At 41.0% G+C, this 21,669-nt stretch overlaps 2 non-coding genes across 2 annotated transcripts; both read left to right on the plus strand.

The window, feature by feature from the left end:
• Positions 1-1,259: 1,259 nt before the first annotated feature.
• Positions 1,260-1,331, plus strand: trnaa-cgc (transfer RNA alanine (anticodon CGC)). Its single transcript has one exon. It is a non-coding gene; the product is annotated as a tRNA-Ala (tRNA).
• A 1,269-nt stretch (positions 1,332-2,600) lies between these two features.
• On the plus strand, positions 2,601-2,673 carry trnak-uuu (transfer RNA lysine (anticodon UUU)). The gene has a single exon. It is a non-coding gene; the product is annotated as a tRNA-Lys (tRNA).
• The last annotated feature ends 18,996 nt before the right edge of the window (positions 2,674-21,669 follow it).

Raw genomic sequence — 21,669 nt, forward strand, 5'->3', positions numbered from 1 at the left:
ACTAATTGTACAATGCAGATCTATGCGGCATTCGTACTGGATTTGACTGGGATTCTGAAATACTTCTTGCAAAGGTATTCAGACTTTCTTGAACCTATAATAAAAACACAGACCTGAAACTCCCTAGCTTCCAATCTCTGATGTTGCTGTCCTTAAACTCGGACGTGATGTTCTGCAGACGTGCAGTGTCCCTTTACTCTCGTTGTTTTCAAAACGACCTCCGTTGTCGGGCGCAGTTAAAGTGGAACTGGCCTGACTGCACAGGAAATTACTGAATGATAAAATGTTTCTACGGCTCAAAATGGCCCTTTAGACCCTCGTCATGTCTCTGCTAGGAACGGGCAGGTAGAGAGGTTTAACAGATGCTCATGATGTTTCTCACGGGGTGTTACCTGTTGTAGTGTTTCAAAAGATGTGTTAGCGGACCACAGATTATCTTGAAAAGATTTGGGTTTGCACTGGCTGGGATTCAAACCTGACTCAATTATTTGGAAGGCGCCTGTACCACCAACGCACTTCCGAGAAGCACCTGCAAATTATCACAATCCTCTCTCTCACCTACAAAGTTATGGAGACACAGACGTCCAATGAAAGCTCAAGGCTCCACTCAAGGCTTTATTCACTCAAGGCTCCACTCTTTTGTTGTGATGTCATTTTAATTAATATTAGCTTTGACAAGGTGTCATTTTTGCCTCTTAAAGTTAAAGTCTGCTCCTTTCTTCCTGGTATAGAAAGAACGTGTTACATCTTTGTTTAAAAACACCACTAAAAGTAAATTATTCAGCTCTACCGCCTGTGTGCATTGATAAGACATCTCAAAAGGACATATTAAATAAGAACACAATCCTTCCTGTTACCATTCCTGTGATTGGGGGCGTTGTTTCACCCTTTTACGTTAAATCACCAGTACTGCTGTTTTTCTATGCATAGTTTAATCAAGAGCACTTAAAAGATGCAAAAAGCTTTCAAATAAAATAGAATTGAAAGACAGTCGAGTAAGGAGGTAGAAAAAAAGCAATCCTCCGTCTGGGAATCAACCACCGTCGCCCATGTAACTGGATACAAAAATAACAGATTAATTTGTGCCCAGTCTCTTTAAGCATCGATGCGATTATTTTTCCTTCCTTTATTCTTAATTCCTATGAATTTACTCTGTAGTAGAAGAAACGCGAAAGTGGGAAACTGCAGGCATTCTTCGTGAGTGGTGCGATCAGTGAGCATTTGCACATCTCTAAATCTGTTCCATAACCTTACCCCTCAGGGATGTAGCTCAGTGGTAGAGCGCATGTTTCGCATGTATGAGGTCCCGGGTTCAATCCTCGGCATCTCCAGGTGCTTTATATTACAGTACTCACATCTCAATCTTCTGTTGAGTGAGAACTCTTTGCTCGTGTTCAAAGAGAGCCAGGTTTACACAATTAAATGCAGGCACCCTCGACGTGCTGCAGAGTTGCGCTGCTGTTCTAAATGTACCTCATTTAGTTCTGTTAAATCCTAAATTATTTGAACTAATAATTTAGTTCAAATTCAGGAAATCCAGAGATTGCTTCACACTTGTCGTGGCTGTTGCAGAAAACACCTGTTGAATCTCACCCGGGATTTCTTGAGAGATCATTCAGCGAGCGAGTCCTCCTTCTGATCTCCGCACTAAACTGAAAGCTTCACGAACTCCTCACTGCGTGTCCTGTACTGTTACAGGTGCTCTCGTGTAGATGTGAAGCACAGCCATAAACACACTTTGAACTTTTTCCGTTTAAGGAAAATGCAAAAGAGCATGACAAGTATTGATCGTATAAAATATCCATGGCACAACTCGAGAAAGTACTGAAGGACTACACATCGACTTTTGATGATTACAAGAGATTCAAGAAACACAATCATAAGCGACAGATATGACCTATAAACTCTCTTAATTGTCTTATAGTTTATGAAATAAAACAATTTCTTAATAATTTTCTTACTGTTCATAGACGATTTATTGAATTTGAACAAAATCACAATTACAAACTTTTTCGGTTAAACTGTTAAACTGTTATTCACATACTCTAACGTAAATAAACGTTAGTGTCTTCCGGTGTGTGAGCCAATTTCTCCAAAAAATATTTGTTAGTCTGTCGGGAGGCTGTGCAGGGTGTTAAGAAATAGAATTTCTAAAAGACTAAGCTTAACATCAAGGCTGTTTTCTCTACAGAAATGCTCTTTAAATTTCAGCACTGTTGCAACTCCCTTTATAAACGGTGTGCACACGTATACAACCAAGGCATTTAAAGTTTTTTTTAATTATTGTTCCAAAAATGTTCCATTTGTTTTCTTTTTAATGTTGTTGATTAAAAGATTTTATTAAATGTGAAAAAAATCTGAATGTGAAAAAAGGTCAAAATGCTATTGAAAAAAATCAGTAATGTGAGGAAAGATGGATTGTGGGAGCCCCTTAACTGCCCATGTCATGCTGTATTTCTCACTCATTCTACTGGGAGTGGTGCCGTCGCTTCATGATAAAGTCTGTCAGTGGTCATTCCAGACGGGTCAGGTATGACTGGTCTTCGGCACAAGAGACACGTGACTTGCGAGGATCCCGACAGTGTCGCCTTTCTTTCAGAGCCCGGATAGCTCAGTCGGTAGAGCATCAGACTTTTAATCTGAGGGCCCAGGGTTCGATACCCTGTTCGGGCGGTTGTACTGTTCTTAAGTCTATTGTGAATGTCATTCTAAATAGTCTTTTATCTTTCACTCTTGTAGCTTTATTGTGGTTATTTTAAATGTCCATTACTTGTATTAACAGAAGTGTACTTAGTGTTTCATTTCACAAACCGAAAATGTTCAAGTAGATCTTGTCACTCTACTCCACTTAATCATCTAAATTAAATCACAGTAGAGTACAGAACACACAGTGAGGAGCTCACACAGTGAATACTCTTGAATACGACAAGAGGAAAGACACACTGCACATCTGCAGAACATCACGTCCGAGTTTACAGTGACAGCAGAGGTTGGAAGCGAAGTAGTTTTTTATAACTCGCTCGCTGAAAGATCTCTCAAGAAACCTCGGTTGAGATTTAATGGGTGTCTAATAATCACGTTCAAAAAGGTGACGATACGTTTTTTTTTAACTAGGTAGCCTTAATGGCAACACGGTGTGAGTAGATCTTAAAGCAGCTGCAGACAGAGTACCCGTAATGGCAACACAGTGCTTTGAGTTCGGCTTTTCTTATTTCTTCTGCAGAACCAGTGGTATCGGAATATACTGATCCGCATAAGAAGCGCTTTCGGTTTCTGATCATTTTTATTGAGCGCTCATTAGAGTAGAAACGATAGAAACATCTCGCATTTCACGTGTTTAATGTTAACTGTCTCAGTGGTTGCCTCGGTGATTGATGGCTCTTCTCCCTCGCAGGGTGACGGCAAACTTCTTCAGAGAGGGAGTCTCCCACGCACGGCTTTTCTTTATCAAGAGCTGAGACAACAGAAACAGACTTCAAACTGACATGAATTACTTCTTGAGCGTTTATGACCGTCTTTAAAAGCTTAGAGCAGGTGAAAAAGTCTTTGGAAATGAGGACATGACTGCTGACAGTAAACAGAGCTGACGCTCAGCAGCAGACAAGCGCTCCTCGTTAGTATAGTGCTGAGTACCCCCGCTTGTTGCGCGGGAGACCGGCGTACGATACTATGGAAGCCCGTTTCCGCCAGGGAGAAAAAAAATCGCACTATGCTATCTCAGAATTCCGACTTAGCAACTCAGAATTGCGACTTAGTAAGTCAGAAATCTGACTTAGTATCTCAGAATTGTGACTTAGCAACTCAGAATTGCGACTTTATATCTCACATTTGTGACTTCGAAATAGCCGTATTCCATTGTCTGTCCTTTTGTTATTGTAACGGATTCGGGTTCTAGGGATTGTGCCCTCACCACCCCCACCCATATGATCATGAGTAGATCTCCCTCGATTCAGACAAACTCTTGCTTGCCCAATACTTTCAGAGCAATATCTGAATCGAGGCTCAAAGTGGAAAGAAAGCTGTAATACGCAAAAGGTCATACAGATGCAGCCATGCACCCATGCAACCATTCAAAGTGCGCGGTACACACACGTACCGGAGGTAATTGGCTACGGCGTCGAGCAATTGTGACGCACGATGACGCGCGGTACCGCGGTACGTGATTGGTTGACCGACAGGGGCACTTGTGGTCCGTTGGTCTGTCGTAGAAAGATTTACAGTAAACGTCTTTACTGTGCCCGTTGTAGTATTGAATATTTATATGGAATTTTACCACTGAAGGGAAATCTTAGTGCCTGAGCATAAAAAGAATAGGAGCATACTTCAACGCGTGTGAAGGCCATAAACGATATTAATTTTGGAACTTAAACATACAGTATATGGCTGGTCTCGGTACTTTAAAGAAAACATACACACCAGTATTCCATTTCTCCCTAAAGATTTTAAGCATTGAAGTCTTTAACTAACGTGATACCGGAGTCAACAAGCATACTTTTAGAATTTGATTAAAAGGGAATATAATATGGAATCGCGTATCTAAAGAATTTAATAACGATATGATTATATTCGTGTACTGCGACAGGGCTGTGTAGGGCTGTTTCGCCTCTCCAAGCACCTTCCTTTGTAGCCCACTGGTCTATGTGCCTGATTACCAACTCATGGGTTGTGTGTTCAAATCCAGCTGGTGCTGGACTTTTCTTTTAACAAACATTTCTTCAAAAAATAGAATAGCAATAGTATGGACAATCAATTGACTTTTATATTTCAAAATGTCACAACATGATCGATTCTAAGTCATTTTTGATAGCAATGAATAGTCGCCTTCTTCCCTTCTGACAACGGTCCCTGCGTCCGCTTCCTGCTTCTATTGTGTGTGTGTGTGGGGGGGGATTCCTTCAGATCTCCCTTCAGATTTAAAAGGTTATTAATCATATCTTCGGTGTCGCATCTTACAAGTGCAGCTGATCATTTGCTGCCTGGGTGGGTCAACTATCACAAAGCTTTAGAGAACCTAACATTTCTATTATCAACAAATTGTAAATTTGTAATAGAGTAAATCTTTATAGAGAAATGGAGGCTGGACAGTATGCGTTGCAATATAAACATTTGTATTGATTTAAATCGTGTTTTGATTTAAATCGCAAACACGTGTTTAATTATATGTGTTTTTTTAATCATAATCAGACTAAGGCAACATAAATTGATACAGTATCTTTGTCTTCTAAGTATCTTAATAAACTTTCAGCATAGCTTTCTACCCGTTTAGATTTATTTTTCTTGGGATTTTGGGATCAAACGTGGAAGGATTAGATTGTAATCGTTTTTATTTTTCAAATACGTTTTAGAAAAGTGTAATCTATACCTGCCCAGACTGTACGCCTTCCTAAATCCCACCCTGACCACTTTCACTCCTGTTCTGCTCTTCCCCGCGCACCCCAGCCGGGCACTCTTCGGCCTCTTCCCGGGACGAATGTATATTTAGATATTTACACCCGGCGCGGCACCGAGGGAGCATATGCATTTATAACTTAGTTTTTAAAATTAGTCAAGCAATATGAAGCATCTCCTTTTACTTTTAAGTCCCTTAAATACATTGAGCACAGCTTTCTCACCACTTAGATTACTTTTTGATACCATTGTTACACAAAGCAGAAACTTCTTGTATTTTCCGATGACATACAGTACAAGTGGAAAGATTACAGATTTTAATCATCTTTAATTTTGTTACGTTATACGTTTTAGGAACGTTTCATCTATACAAACACCACAAAACTATTCTCGATTGTATTTCTGAATGTTATGTTACACCTACAGTAGTTCACTGCTTTAAATACATCGAATTAAGAAAGTTAGGTGTAGCACTTTAGATCTTTTTTTCTGAACCGGGGAAAATCGGATCATGTTTCTCTATAACAATAATAAAAGACATTATTTTACATATCACTTTTAAAACTGGCATCTCAAAGCAATAAAGAAGATGGAAAAACAGTTAAAAGGGACCAAAGTAAATACCAGACAAACGCAAACGCGTTTTTAATAAAATGCTTTTATTCATTCAGCAGAGAGTGAGAGGGACATCCAGCAGAGAGAGACACACACACCGGTTTCCATCGACAAAAGTCTGCATTTTCAGGAGTGTCTCTAGCCTCCCAATCCTCCCCAGTAATGCATCATACTGCTCCCGCTGCTGCCGAAAAGTCTCCACACAGGTGCCTTTTGCCGAAGTCGGGAGACATTAGAGGCTTGCCACATCCAGACTGTTAAACCAACGCATTAGCACGTCAAAGCCCATTGAGGATCCGGGCACAATAACTGTTTTGTCCCTTGATTTACTGATCTGCATTAATTACAGAAATCGAGTTCCTGCTATTTGCAGACGACCTGGTCCTGCTGTCGCCCACAGAACAGAGGCTGCCGCAGAACCTGGCGCTGCTGGAGAAGCACTGTCAGACCTGAGCGCTGACAGTCAATCTGGACAAGACCAGAGTTAAAAGAAAAAAAGCCAGACCCCCATTAGTCTTCCTGAGATTGTCAGATTATGAACGAATAAAAGCATCTTATTAAAAAACGCGTTTGTGTTTGTCTGGGTATTTACTTTGTAATCTGTGGTTTACATCTACTGTATTGTTTTGAGATGCCACTTTTAAAGGTGATATGTAAAATAAAGTTTTTTATTATTGTTATAGAGAAACATGATCAGATTTTCCCTGGTTCAGAAAAAGGACAATTAAAATCTGTAATCTTTCCACTTGTATGTCATCGGAAAATACAAGAAGTTTCTGCTTTGTGCTAAGACATTAACGAGTACAACCCCCCTCTCTGCGGGAGTGCTGGCTGTGACGAATTAAACCGGTTTCACAGGTATTTTCAAAGTAGGAAGTACAGTACTTACTAGTTAAAAAAGCTAGGCTCCTCAATGAAATCGCTTTAACATGCTAATGCGTTGGTGTAACAGTCCGGGCGTGGCAAACTTCTAATGTCAACTCGACTCGATTGGAAGACAATGAACATATTCTAGCCCTAAATGAATTAATAGCAAACATGGTTTACATAAAAAACATTTTTCCAAGAAAGTTTATAATAATACGATCTATAGTTGAAATCTGAGCCTAAATATAAAGAAAAAGCATTTTCAGAGAGCAATCACGCTGTGTTTATGTAGAAAAAGTGATTAGGTTTATGAGCAATCTAATTACTTATTCGTTTAAAACGCTATATAAAAGTCTATTTAAAGTTGAATGATAAGTGTCGCAGTTTAAATAAATTTCGTAGTTGGCAATTATGAAACGCTCTGTTAAAAGGAAGGGAGTTTTTATGTCCGTTACAGTTTTTTTTAAATTGAACTTGTTTGAATTGACTGAGCTCCGTGCTGTACCACACAATGTCTGTTTTTTTTGTTCTGTCCTACTGTACACTTTTCTAAAACGTATTTGAAAAATAAAAACGATTACAATCTAATCCTTCCACGTTTGATCCCAAAATCCCAAGAAAAATAAATCTAAACGGGTAGAAAGCTATGCTGAAAGTTTATTAAGATACTTAGAAGACAAAGATACTGTATCAATTTATGTTGCATTAGTCTGATTATGATTAAAAAAACACATATAATTAAACACGCATTTGCGATTTAAATCAAAACACAATTTAAATCAATACAAATGTTTATATTGTAACGCATACTGTCCAGCCTCCATTTCTCTATAAAGATTTACTCTATTACAAATTTACAATTTGTTGATAATAGAAATGTTAGGTTCTCTAAAGCTTTGTGATAGTTGACCCACCCAGGCAGCAAATGATCAGCTGCACTTGTAAGATGCGACACCGAAGATATGATTAATAACTTTTTAAATCTGAAGGGAGATCTGAAGGAATTCCCCCCCACACACACACACAATAGAAGCAGGAAGCGGACGCAGGGACCGTTGTCAGAAGGGAAGAAGCCGACTATTCATTGCTATCAAAAATGACTTAGAATTGATCATGTTGTGATATTTTGAAATATAAAAGTCAATTGATTGTCCATAATATTGCTATTCTATTTTTTGAAGAAATGTTTGTTAAAAGAAAAGTCCAGCACCAGCTGGATTCGAACACACAACCTGTGAGTTGGCAATCAGGCACGTAGACCAGTGGGCTACAAAGGAAGTTGCATGAAGAAAGAGACGAAACAGCCCTACACAGCCCTGTCGCAGTACACGAATATAATCATATCGTTATTAATTTCTTGAAATACACAATTCCATATTAAATTCCCTTTTAATCAAATTCTAAAAGTATGCTTGTTGACTCCGGTATCACGTTAGTTAAAGACTTGGTTAAAGAAGATGGAATACTGGTGTGTATGTTTTCTTTAAAGTACCGAGACCAGCCATATACTGTATGTTTAAGTTCCAAAATTAATATCGTTTATGGCCTTCACATGCGTTGCAGTATGCTCCCATTCTTTTTAAGCTCAGGCACTAAGATTTCCCTTCAGTGGTAAAATTCCATATAAATATTCAATACTTAAACGGGCACAGTTAAGACATTAAATATACATATACATACTGTATACAGTGCAGTTTGCATACGGTAATATATTTATGTTCCTAAGTCAATCTCTTTTATGAGCATGTGAAAGGCATGGTGAATCGATTCTCAAAAATTACTGTACTTTGCATGATTGGAAACAAATGCATGATTGCGAAATGCTGTGGTGTTACTTTTACAAAGACGGTCAATGAAAAAAAGAATGTGGACCAGGGCAATACTTTGAGTTTACACTTACAGCTTGTCCAAGGTCATTCATTATTAATACTATTAGTAATATCTTCGTTAAAGACTTTGATGGCGACAGCTCAAACATGAGAGGTTGAGCTTTATTAGCTCCACCTTGCGGAAATTCCGGATACTATTATTTTTATTGCCGTATTATAGGAGAATTTACGGTAACTAGCGGTATTTACCGGTAACTCGATGTAGACTGCGTACAGCGCACCCGAAAATAATGCGGTATCGCCCGCACATTTTGAATGGCTGCATCTGTAAGGCACTGGGGATCACTGTAAGCCATCAGGTCATGCTAGGAGGATTGGGAGGATCAAATTGACACAGAGGGACCCAACATGGGGGCTGAACCCACAGTTCTGAGATTAAGAGATTCAAACTCTATCGACTGCGCCTATTTAACTCCTGTGCTACAGCAGTAACGTTTCGGGCTGTTGGTGAACATGACATAATATAACAGCAGGAACACGTGGCCCAAAAGCAGTGACAGTATCGCTGTCACATTTGGCTGTAGACAGAGTAACAGGAACCGACCTAAAGTTTCGGCTGTGGATCTGTCTCATGTGAGAAAGAGACAGTAAAATAGCATGGAAAATACACGAGAAGATACCGAAAAAATTTGTGCTCACTGCAAAGTAGGAAAGAAAGATGATCAGACATGTAAAACAGCTTGGTGATAATTTGCAGGGACAGTTTTATGTTATTTAGAACACGGATTTCTGTTCATGTTCCTTAAGATGTGTAATCTGTATGTTGGTTTTATGAGAACAGTTTCTTCTAAAGTCCTATCAATTGACAGTTGAGAGGTAGATAGTGCACGTCTTCAAGAAGACTCTTTAAGGTGATTACAAGTTTCTGCGTCATAGTTTTAAAATAGTTTAGCTAAAGAGCAACGGGAGTATAAATGAATTCCCCCACCCTCTATTCGAAGATAAAACTCCATGTGCGAGTCTAAGTTTCCTTGAAGCTACTGATGTTCGTCTTTATTGGACATCCCCGGTGATATTGACTCAGGAGCTCAATGTTTATGTGTATGGTTCGACATGTGCAAAACACACATATTCCCTACAAATATCGGCAAGGTCATGATTTTCTAAACAGTTTGTGTCATTGCAATTTGAACCGTACTTTTTTCCTAATGTATGCTTACCTGCCATGTTCAGAGGGTCATATTTAAAAAACGGTACATTAAAATTTCTTATACTTCAGGATTTCGATAGTGTGTTACATTGTCTTTCACACCTTGGTGTCAGAATTGTGAGACGTTCTTATAATCGGGGGGGGGGGGGGGGGTGGCGTAGCAATAGGCAGAAAGTGCAATCCCCTTTTTCCAGGGTAAGTCCATGTTATGGTGAGTTTTTAAAATTGGCTTTCGATTTTCTGAAATACATTCCATACAAAAATATAATTTGGACAGTTGCTATTTATTTGGATACTCCCTCACTGAGGATGTCCACAGTATTCCAGCCGGATTAGTACTGATCGAAGAGAGCCATCTACAGGCGAAAGGCGACATAACATCACAGCAGCAGCATTTAAGGTGGAACAAATAATAATAATAATAATAATAATAATAATAATTAATAATAATAATTATTATTAATAATAATAATTGCTTACACTTATATAGCGCTTTTTCTGGACACTCCACTCAAAGCGCTTTACAGGTAATGGGGACTCCCCTCCATCACCACCAGTGTGCAGCCCCACCTGGATGATGCGACGGCAGCCATTGTGCGCCAGAACACTCACCATACATCAGCTATCAGTGGGGAGGAGAGCAGAGTAATGAAGCCAATTCACAGAGGGGGATTGTTAGGAGGCCATGATTGATAACGGCTGATGGGGAAATTTGGTCAGGATGCCGGGGTTACACCCCTACTCTTTTCGAGAAACACCCTGGGATTTTTAATGACCACAGAGAGTCAGGACCTCGGTTTTACGTCTCATCCGAAAGGACAGCGCCTGTTTACAGTATAGTGTCCCCGTCACTATACTGGGGCATTAGGACCCACATGAGCCGCAGGGTGAGCGCCGAATAAGGCGAATAAGAAGCCAACTTCAGCCTCGTAGCAGACCCTGGGAGGCACGCTCAAAATAATCATCTTTCCCAGTACTTCAGAGTCATATTTAGATCGCTTTACTGCACTTTTATGTGATCGATGGAAGATGTGAAGCCATCGAGCCTGTACTGTGCTTCACATTGAACTTTTATCTGGCACATGCAAAGTACCAGATAAAAGCCATTTCTTATGCTTTCTTTTTAGAATTTTTTATTAAATGTATGAAGAATTCACAAATACAAATACAACCAGAGGATCAAAACAGGTACAAGAGAACAAACACAAACAGAAAAAAACATTTAACCGCCAGAGGTAATGAAGCAAATTATGTGATCAAATTGTATTTTGTATATATATCATATGTTTTCCTTGCTTTCGACAGTAGAACCCGACCTGCCTACGATAGGTCCCTCATTAACCAAGACTGAAATCTTTTTGTAGTTTTATCTAAAATAGGTGTAAAGTTCAATTTACATCTTTCATCTTGGTCTTTACTGACTATAATACCCAAATAACGAACCACTTTCTTCACAGGTATATTCACTATTGCATCTGAATTAGAATCCTTAAGAGAAAACAGTTCACACTTGTCAATATTCAAAGACAATCCCGAGACTGCTGAAAACACATTTAAAACCTCAATTGCTTTAGAGACCTCTTTACTATTCTTAAGAAAAATAGTAGTTTCACCAAAACCATAAAATTCTAAACACTTAAACATAAATGTATGTTCTACTGTATCAAAAGCTGTATAAAAGTTATAAATAAATAAAATATAACTATCATCTTCTAAAAGATCACTATAATCTATCAGATCCAGAATTAAACGGATATTATTACAAATATGTCTGCCTTACATAAAACCAGATTGTGTCTCATCAATAATCTGATCCAAACCTTTCTTTAATCTATTTGCAAATATCAAAGCTAATAATTTTGCATCATTATTCAACAAAGTTATAAGCCTCCAATTTTCTAATATTAATTTATCCTTGTCAGGTTTGGGAATAAGAGAGATCAATCCCTGTTTCAGAGAAGGTGGCATTTCTTTTTTTTTGTATAGCTTCTTCAAAAACACAAAATAAAAAATCAATTAACAAATCTTGAAAAATATTATAAAATTCACTACATAAACCATAATTCCCAGGGGATTTATTGTCTTTTTTTATAATATTTTTTATAATTTTTTTAATATTTACCTTTATTTTGTTCTTAGTAATTTGTTGATCACACTGTATACGGAATTCCTTATCTATAAATCTAGCGTCTCTCCTTATGGAATGCAGGAATACATCTATATCCGACTTGTTCTGTCTTGCTGAATATAATGTTTTGTAAAAATCAGTAACATATAAAGCTATATCCATTCATTTTTAACTTGTCAATCAATTTATATTCTAAACTTCTTTTTTCTAAACTATAAAAATATTTAGTATTTTTTCCCCTTCTTCCATCCACTTTCTTCTTGATCGAATAAATGCACCTTTAGCTTTTTCTTCATAAATCTGATCTACTGTAATTGCAATTGGAAAAGATTCAATTTTTCTTTTTCTTACTGACTGTAATCAGTAATCTGAGTTAATTCAATTATATCTTTAATAAGAGTATCTTCTTTATTTCTTTTCGACATAACTAGGATTTTGCTCCCTTTAATAGCTACAGATGCAGCCATTAGTATATACTGCTATAACAAATAAAACCAAACACAATCATTAACTGAGCAGTCACTGGGAGCGGATCTCCTTCCCGTCAACAGAGGCCCTCGCTCCCACAAAGCAGGCTCTCCTCCCCTCTCACTGCAGCTTCAACCTGGGGCCACAGCTGGCTCCTGGTGCTCCTGTCTGCGGCGGACAGGTCCTATGCAAATCTCAGTTTGTTCTCATTCAAATACTCATTCCCTCTCGCCCCTCGCCACAGCATGTCCCTCGCCGTCCTCTTGGTGAACTGTATTTTAATCGATCTGGGGCGCACTTGCCCAGACATGTTTGCTCTCCCAAGCCTGTGAACTATGTCAATGGCCAATATCACGTCCTCCTGGTCCGGCAGGGTCCTTTTACAGATACCCTTCACTGTTGCAACAATGTTCTCATTGCGTTCCTCCTTAACTCCAAGTAATTTTAAATTCCATCGTCGACGGTATCTTTCTGCATCGTTCGCTTTCAATTCAAGTTCTTTAATATGTTTTTCTTGCACGATATTCACTCGTTTAAGAGCTTTCACTTCACTCTTTAAGTCTTCAACCTCTTTGAATACAAAGCCCATGGACTTTTTAAGACCTTCAATACTGACTGTATTAAATCTAATCATTTCCTTCAGCTCAGCCAGGCCCTGTGCCATCATGTTGAACATGTTGGTCTGGAGCTCCTCCAGCGTCAGCTCGCTCCTTCCTCTCTTGGTCACCGGGCAGGGACTCCAGCTCTTCCTCCGGCAGCTGAGTCTCACTCGCGTACGAGCGCATCTCCAGTACTCGTTCCACATCCCCTCCAGCTGCTTCACTTTTCTCTTTAGTTGCTATCGATTTTTTGTAGTACCATATATATACAATTGAGGTATCTTAGATTTCTCCTTCAAAGACCCAGCACTCTCTTTTCTGTTCTCAGTGCTACTCATATAGAAATTCTTAAACCTCAAAAAATATATTTTTTTCAATTATAACCAAAGTTTAAACAACTAGTGTTAAGTCCTAATTTTTCTGCAGTCAAAAAAGCAAAAAAATAACATTCAGGTCATGAAAAATTCAAAGCAACGCCTCTGTTTCTCTCTGGGTTTCTGGATGTGTTATTTCTGGTTTAAATTGAATACTTTGGATATTTCTTCACATTTTCAAAGTGTGAAGGTTTTCTTATATTTTAGCAAGATTTTGCTTTTGTAATTATATTGTTTTTGTGTAAAAATGGGCATTATACAGTCTTTGAATTCAGCACTGTTTTATTTATTAAGTCATCAGGAAAATGGTCTTAGAGAAGATGAACAAGCTGCTAAACTGGGATTTGAAATAAACCATTTTAACAGACAGGTTGTCCAGTTTCTTACAGTATACAGGTCGTTGTGGTGGGTTTTGAAGTTTTTGAAAGCGAGTGGTCGGGCTGTAGTTTCTCTTGCAGTCCGGTCGGTCCTGTGTTTATTAATAATGTTGTTTAAAAAACAAAGTTTAATCGCTGTGAAAACAAATGTTTAATGTTTGTATTTAGAGGATAATGGGGATCACTTGCGTGTGTAATACTTAGTGAAACAATGACAGAATATGTTGTTTCTCTGGAAGGGAAGAGAAGTAATTAGTAATTGACTTGTTTTTCTCTCTCGGTGTGTTTGGGGGACAAAGACATTTCACAGTCTAATGGAGTTAAGTTGGAATGTAATCGGCAGGAGCCTGTTGTGATGTTTGCTGTTTTATTCCCCAGCTGCTGTGACTCTGGACCCTGATACAGCTCACTGTGAGCTCAGCCTGTCTGAGGATGGGAAGAGAGTGAGACTGGGATAGAGGAAGAGTATTACTGGTCCTGTGTCATGAGCAGGGAGGCCTTCACCTCAGGGAGACACTACTGGGAGGTGGAGGTGAATAACTGGTGGACAATAGGAGTGACCAGAGAATCTGCAGAGATGAGAGGAAAGTTCAGCTTCTCTCCCCAGCAGGGTTACTGGTGTCTGGGCTCTCACCCTTTCTCTGCTCTAACTGACCCTGTGACCTCTCTCCCCCTCAGTCTGAAGCCCAGGAAGCTGGGGGTGTGTGGATATTGAGGAGAGGAAGGTCTCCTTTTACACAGTGGAGTCCAGTGCTCATCTCTACACTTTCACTGACATGGTCTTCACTCAGGGAGAGAAGATCTATCCTGTCTTCTGGACTGGGGATAGTTTTAAAGACCTTGAGTTGCTGCCTGCTGACAGTGTGGAGATTAAACCGTCACTGACTCATGAGCACAGGCTGACTCTCTCCCAGCTCTCTGTCTTACTTCTTATACTGGGAGACGGGTTTACTGATGGGTAGTGAGATGATGACATAAATATAAAAATAATTTTAGAAATTACGATGTTGTTTCGTGTTCAAACGTGTTAAATTACAGTAAGAGTTTTAAAGTAACATGTAGGAGAGAGGGAGATATACCTCGCTACCAGCCTGCTGTACTCCTGACTTGTAAATATCTCTGGAAACCCTCCGGTGTGTTTTTCTAATTTTTGAGAAAATAAACTTTTAAAAAAGAAATCCCGTGTGAGTCTCTCCTGCAAGCGCCGGTGACTGTGAAGCTGCCAGAACGGGGAGGGACCCGCTGACGTCACTACAGCCAGGAGGAATAGGGACTGTGACGCTGTCAGGAAGTGGCTCAGGGTGTTTATGGGAGTTGTAGTTTGTATCCAGTGCTACATCTGTGAGCAGCTACAGCCAGTCTAATACCTGGCTCCTCTTAGACAGGGTCACATCATCATATTCAGTATTGGTGTTTTATGCTCTTATTGGGTTCATTTTTCCTGTGGTGGTTTGTTTAGTGTGAGAGCAGTTCTATTTGATCTCTGACCCAGGGGGGAGTGCGGTGTGGACACGCTGTGTCCATTACTCTTTTTTTCTGGTCTTTTCTGTAGTTTGGTTCCCATTAAAGTGTGATAATCGGCCAGTGAAAGCTCCGTTTTCCTTCATATGAAAGACCAAAACCCTAAACCGAGCCCAGGGTTTTGGTGGCAGTGGGGGGTGTTTTTCTTCAAGGACAGAAACGTGGGCTTGTAAAAAGCGACGAAGAAGTATGAAGAAATGTCGACCCAGGTTTATAGCCAACAGAACTAAGCTTTACTGTGGGAGCTTCTTTCTTGCAACTGAACAGAGTATTTGTTGTGTCCAACACAGGACACACGATCTGTGTGTGTCTGAAGCAGGAATCACCTTTATTACATGTGCACACGGGAGCCACAGCTGATGAAGCACTGACTCAACTCACTGATACAAAAGGAGGCTTTTTCTATAAATCACAAACAAAAAACCCACCCAGAACAGTTCCAGTACAGTTCCATGCTAAATGATATGACTAGGACAAAAATAACAAACATTACCAATCCCATCAATACATATTGAGCAAGAGTATCCCACGAGCCAAACACTGACATCAACCATGAGCCGATGCCCCAATCATCAAGATTATAAGTGTGATACTTCTGTCCTTCATCATAGATGCGCTGTGCTAAATCCGGGATGTGTTCCGAATTGTCAGGGGTGTCAGTACAACACTCAGCTCCAATTACTGCACACGTCCCCTCTTGAGAGGCTAACAAGTCATGTAAAGCCAATCGAATTTGCATTGCGACAGTCCTCATGGCCACCATCTCGTCATTGTTGGTTCTAAACCCTTCGGACGTTTCGTTAGCGAGTTTTTCTAAGGACACAGACATGTGAATAGATTCTCTAGCAAGTTTCCCTGTTCCAAACCAAGGGAAAGCTATAGCAAAGAATCGCTCTACTTCAGTAATTGCTCGGGGTGCATTTTGGAGCGATCTGGGTAGAATGGACTATGTGCCAATATCCAGGCGCGTGGCACCACGCAGCCTAGATAGCGTGTTCCTGACCACTCTGCAGGAAGCCAGGGGTGGGCATTCTAACGGGTACTTCCCCACTCCCCAAGTATTATTGTCTCCTTTCATCATAAAGAACGGAGCTCAGCTGTTTTCTGTTCGATTACAATTTTCTTCCCATGAACTGTGTATTCTGATTATGTGTCCTGTTAAAACATAACCAGCCCCTGTATGGCCTGGCAAGGCGCAAGGCAGGTGGACGTTTACTGTGATTATAACGAGGTGCGTACCAGCCCTCGAAATCTGTGGGATACCATCTCTGCCCTTTAGCTATTTCTCTATACGGTTGCTTTAAGTTACCTCCCTTTACATTGGCAGATATGTTCAGAGTAGTTCTACAGTATGTGTCCAATCTAGTCTACCTACATGGTGGTTCATATTAAAAGGAATGACCCCCAAGGGCAGCCCTCCTTGTAACGTGTGACGTGGTTTGGCAATACATACCCAGCACGAGCTCTGATTATTCCTTACTGACAGAAACAACTTTTCTCCCTGATCCCAATGTTGTTCCTGGTCCCCCGTTGGACCCGCTTCTCTTACATCAAACAGCAAAATGGCAAAATACAACATTTTTAGCTGGTTAAATCTGCTTCTCTTGGAGAAGCTCGCCGACAGAGAGTGACGTGGTCCAGCGGTCTTTCCCCTCCAGCCTAACGGCCGATCCAGTGGTCAGCAGCACCTGGAACAGTCCTTCCCAACGGGGCTGCAAGGTGCTTGAAGGAAACCTCTTGACCCAAACCCACTCGCCAGGGAGCAGATCATGTCCTCCTTCTGGTTGTGTCCCCAGGCCTCCAGCACCTGGTCTCTGTCAAGAGCTGTATGTACTGCAACAGACAATCAGTAATTAAACTCAAATTTCCTTTGGTTAAGTCTGGGCTGCCCAGCAGCCTCATGGGCTGCCCTGTGTCCTGACAGCACTAGAGACCATCGTCTCACAGGCCCGAGGAGCCTCCTGTAATTTCTGCAGCCGTTTGCCAGCTTGCACCATCCTGACGTAGGCCTCACCTTCTCTGTCCTGTTCTCCAGACCTTAAGACCGCCTGTCTTCGGCTAGGGCGTTCCCCTTAGCCACCAGTGAATCACTTTTACAATGTCCCTAACATTTCATTTTTAAAGCACAATGTTTTTGCTAAATTTATAATGGTTTTCTGTGGCTGGCAATGGCATTTCTGTAGTTAGCAATCAGCTGACAACTGTATTTACTGCACAGGTGCGCGGATCGGAAAATCCGATAGAAAGAGAGGAGGAGGGCTGGCAGTGTTTGTGAATAACAGATGGTGTAATTCTGGTCACATTACTGTAAAAGAACAGCTTTGCACCCCGGACGTTGAGCTACTAGCAGTTAGCCTGCTGCCATTTTACCTACCTAGGGTGTTCTAGCGTGTTACTGTTGTGTTGGTGTATGTCTCGCCCTCTGCCGACGCAGCCTCAGCGTGTGACACATCATACACACTGTTACAGCTGGACTACACACTCGTCACCCACAAGCCCTGGTCCTGATAACTGGTGATTTTAATCATGCTTCGCTCTCCTCTATTCTGCCTACTTTTAGTCAGTTTGTTAAATGCCCTACTAGACATAATAAGACTTTGGGCTTGTTGTATGTGTCACAGAACCTATACGTGGAATAGAAGGATCCTTATGCATGACCGGAATCCCACAGGACACAGAGTAGCAAAGGGACAAACCAAAAGACAAAATCCAAAGGCTGGGTCGATAAGGGAGGCAGAGGGTCCGGTAACGAGAGAAATCCAAAACAAGCAATGTGAGAGAAGTGTGGAATGGCATGAGGAAGATCTCTGGATACAAGCTGTCTGGCAGCCAACAGAGTGAGGGAGGCCTGGAGAGGGCTTTTCTTTAACAGATTCAATACAGGGTCCACTGTCCATTCACCCCAGACACCCTCTTCATGTCCTCAGCCACCCCATCATGAGATCCCTCCTACTCCTACTCCATCTTCCCCTGCCCTCCTCGGCCTTTCCATCACAGCTGACCAGGTCAGGAGGGAGCTGAGGAGACTCCATGCAGGGAAGGCAGCGGGTCCTGATGGTGTCAGCTCCAGGGTGCTAAAGATCTGCACAGACCAACTGGGTTCAGTGCTGCAGTACATCTTCAACCTGAGCTTGAGATTAGAAAGGGATCCGGTCCTCTGGAAGACATCTTGCCTGGTGCCAGTGCCCAAAAAGGGGCACCCTAAAGTCTTGAATGACTACAGACCAGTGGCACTGACATCACACCTAATGAAAACTCTGGAAAGCCTTGTACTGGACCACCTCAGAACCCTGGTGAGTACAGACCTGGACCCCCTGCAGTTCGCTTACTGGTCACACTTTGGAGTGGAGGATGCAGTCATCTATCTGCTACACAGAGCTAACTCTCACCTGGAGAAGACAGGGAGCATTGTTCTTTGACTTTTCCAGTGCCTTTAACACCATCCATCCACCATTACTGAGAGATAAGCTAAGGGCGGCGCAGGTGGATACTCCCCTGGTGTCCTGGATTATAGACTATCTGACCTGCAGGCCACAGTATGTATGGCTACAGAGCTGTGTGTCTGAACAGGTTGTTAGCAGTACTGGATCTCCACAGGGGACTGTCCTTGCTTCATTCCTGTTCACCTTTTACACCTCTGACTTCAGGTACAACTCTGAGGCATGTCATCTGCAGAAGTTTCAGATGACTCTGCAATTTTGGGGTATATTAGAGAGGGGAGGGAGGAGGAATATAGGAGCTTGATTACCAACTCTGTGGAGTGGTGTCATCTTAACCATCTCCAGCTAAACACCAGCAAGACAAAAGAAATGGTCATGGACTTTCGAAGGAATAAGTCTCCGCTGAATCCTGTTTCCATCCAGGGTGAGGACATAGAGGGGGTGCAGTCCTACAAGTACTTAGGGGAACACCTGGATGATCAGCTGGAGTGGTGTGGTAACACTGACGCCCTGTACAAGAAAGGTCAGAGCCGACTCTATTTTCTTAGGAGGCTCAGGTCCTTTGGTGTGTGTGGAACACTGCTACACATTTTTTATGAATCAGAGGTGGCAGCGGCCATCTTCTACGCTGTTGTGTGCTGGGGCTGCAGCATCATGACTAGAGATGCAAATAGGCTCAATAAACTCACCAAGAAGGCTGGCTCTGTGTTGGGGCTGAGTCTTGACCCCCTGGAGATGGTGGCTGAGAGGAGAATGCTGACCAAGCTCACAGCCATCATGAACAGCACCTCTCATCCGCTTCATGGGACTGTTATTGGGGAGTGGATCACCTTTAGCACCAGACTGCTCCAGCTACAGTGTTCTAGGGAACATTTCCGCAGGTCTTTCCTCCCGGTGGCTGTCAGGATGTATAACACTGTCCTAGGCTAAGACTATTAGCCCTTCATCTGCTCGTCTATGGATAGCATGTTGCTCCATTGTACTTTTTGGACACTCAATCTGTATATACCTATGCATATTTTGCATACACCTATATATTTCTTTTATATTTATGTTGTATTACTGTACGTATTTTAATTTTTTGTCTATTCTGATGTCTGTTTTTGCTTGTTTCTGTTTTCTTGGGCTGGACTGCTGTAACATCAGTTTCCCTTTGGGATCAATAAAGTCTTTATCTATTTATCTCTCTATCTATCTTTATCTCCTCTCTCCCTCTCACTGTATCTCCTGTCCTGTTGTTGGTGTTTATTACATGGAGATTCTGTGTTTTCTTCTTTCAGTGTATCTTCTGACCTCTCTCCCTGGTGAGACTCTTGGCTCTGTTCTGCCTGCTGTGACGGATCACTCCTTAAAAACTCAATAAAGCTCCAAGCATTCAAACTCCTGGTCTGCAGTAATTACTGATCTGTAGTTTATTTCAGTCTTTTAACTGGCTATCATGAGGTTCAGAATTGCAGAAGAGACTCTGAAGAAGTTTTTTAATGACTTTTGTAAATAAACTTTTATATCATCAAGATTATACTGAATTTTAGATTATAATACAGATTTGGCCCACGACTCTACATCTGTTTTGTGAGTCACTGGAGAATATGATGTGGACACGACTTAAACTCTTCAAAATGCAGAATTAGAGATTAAATTTGTCCCTGACCGATCACGTCAAATATTGTGGCCATGTACAGTATTGATGCGCTGATCACTGCTGGGGGCTTTTTGTTAAAGTGTAGTAAGAAGCTACAGTTTTTTAGGGAGTCAAACAAAATCTGTAAAATGATTGAGCTTTATCTTAATTTCCATACTATTAAACCAAGTTCAGGGGAGCGCAGTGGCGCAGTGTTCAGTGTTGCTGCTGCCAGAGCTGTTGCTGGGCCTGTGTGTCCGTCTGTCTTGAGCTGGACTGGCGTCCTGCCATGGGGTGCCCTGCCTGGGGCCCTTTCTTGCTGAAACAGGCTTGGCTGCACCCACAGCCCTGGACTGGATAAAGCAGACTGCAAATGGATGGATGAAACAAGTAACATGTTTTTTTTCTTTTTTAATGTAGTTTAATATTGTACTGTAGGAAAAAAAATATTGAAATTAAAGTTGCTTGTATATTTTTAATTTGTGATTCATAGTTTTTATTGCAGTAAAAGCATCACATGGAACGTGAGACTGGGCTCTTGTGGTGCTGCGGCCCTGGACCACTAGGTGTCGCTGTGCCCAAACCCTGTCTTTTTAAAGTCTTTACAGGACAATCTTGATTATAGTTTAAACAATAACCGTGCAGCTCTTTAAGAGTTTTAAGATGCGGCAATCTTTTTTTCTTTGCATTTAGATATGTGAAACAAGCACATTTATTTGAAAGGAATCGCATTAACACTTGGTAAAAATCTTAAATTCAGCCCAGAGCCGGACACCGGGGTAAAGTTAGCTTGAAGTTCGAAAACAATTTTGGCACGCTTGTAGCGTTTACACAAAACCTCTTAGAGTTGCGAGAATACTTCCTTTGTGTATAAAATATATTGTGAATGCTTTCTCAGCATTTACTTTTAGTTTTTATGACATTTTTTTGACCAAGCACGAATATTCTTTTGTCGATATCTTCGCAGTGGAAGCACAGAACACCTTCAAACCAAATGCATTTTAAAGACCACGACTTGTGGATATTTTCACAGCCTTTACATCAAACTATCAGTGAGCTAATTATCTTTTTTAAAACCTCTGGTTTTTCACTGATGCTTAATTACGCACTAACTGTAACTCCGGGGGACCGCTGTGTACAGACGTTCACAACGCGAGAAATACTGTTCAACACAGCTTTGTGCGAAAAACCCGTATATGACCTTAGAAAGCAGAACAGCCCTGTCTCCAATT

Source organism: Lepisosteus platostomus, chromosome 5 (genome assembly GCF_059453375.1).
Source record: "Lepisosteus platostomus isolate fLepPlt1 chromosome 5, fLepPlt1.hap1, whole genome shotgun sequence".
Taxonomy (NCBI): domain Eukaryota; kingdom Metazoa; phylum Chordata; class Actinopteri; order Semionotiformes; family Lepisosteidae; genus Lepisosteus; species Lepisosteus platostomus.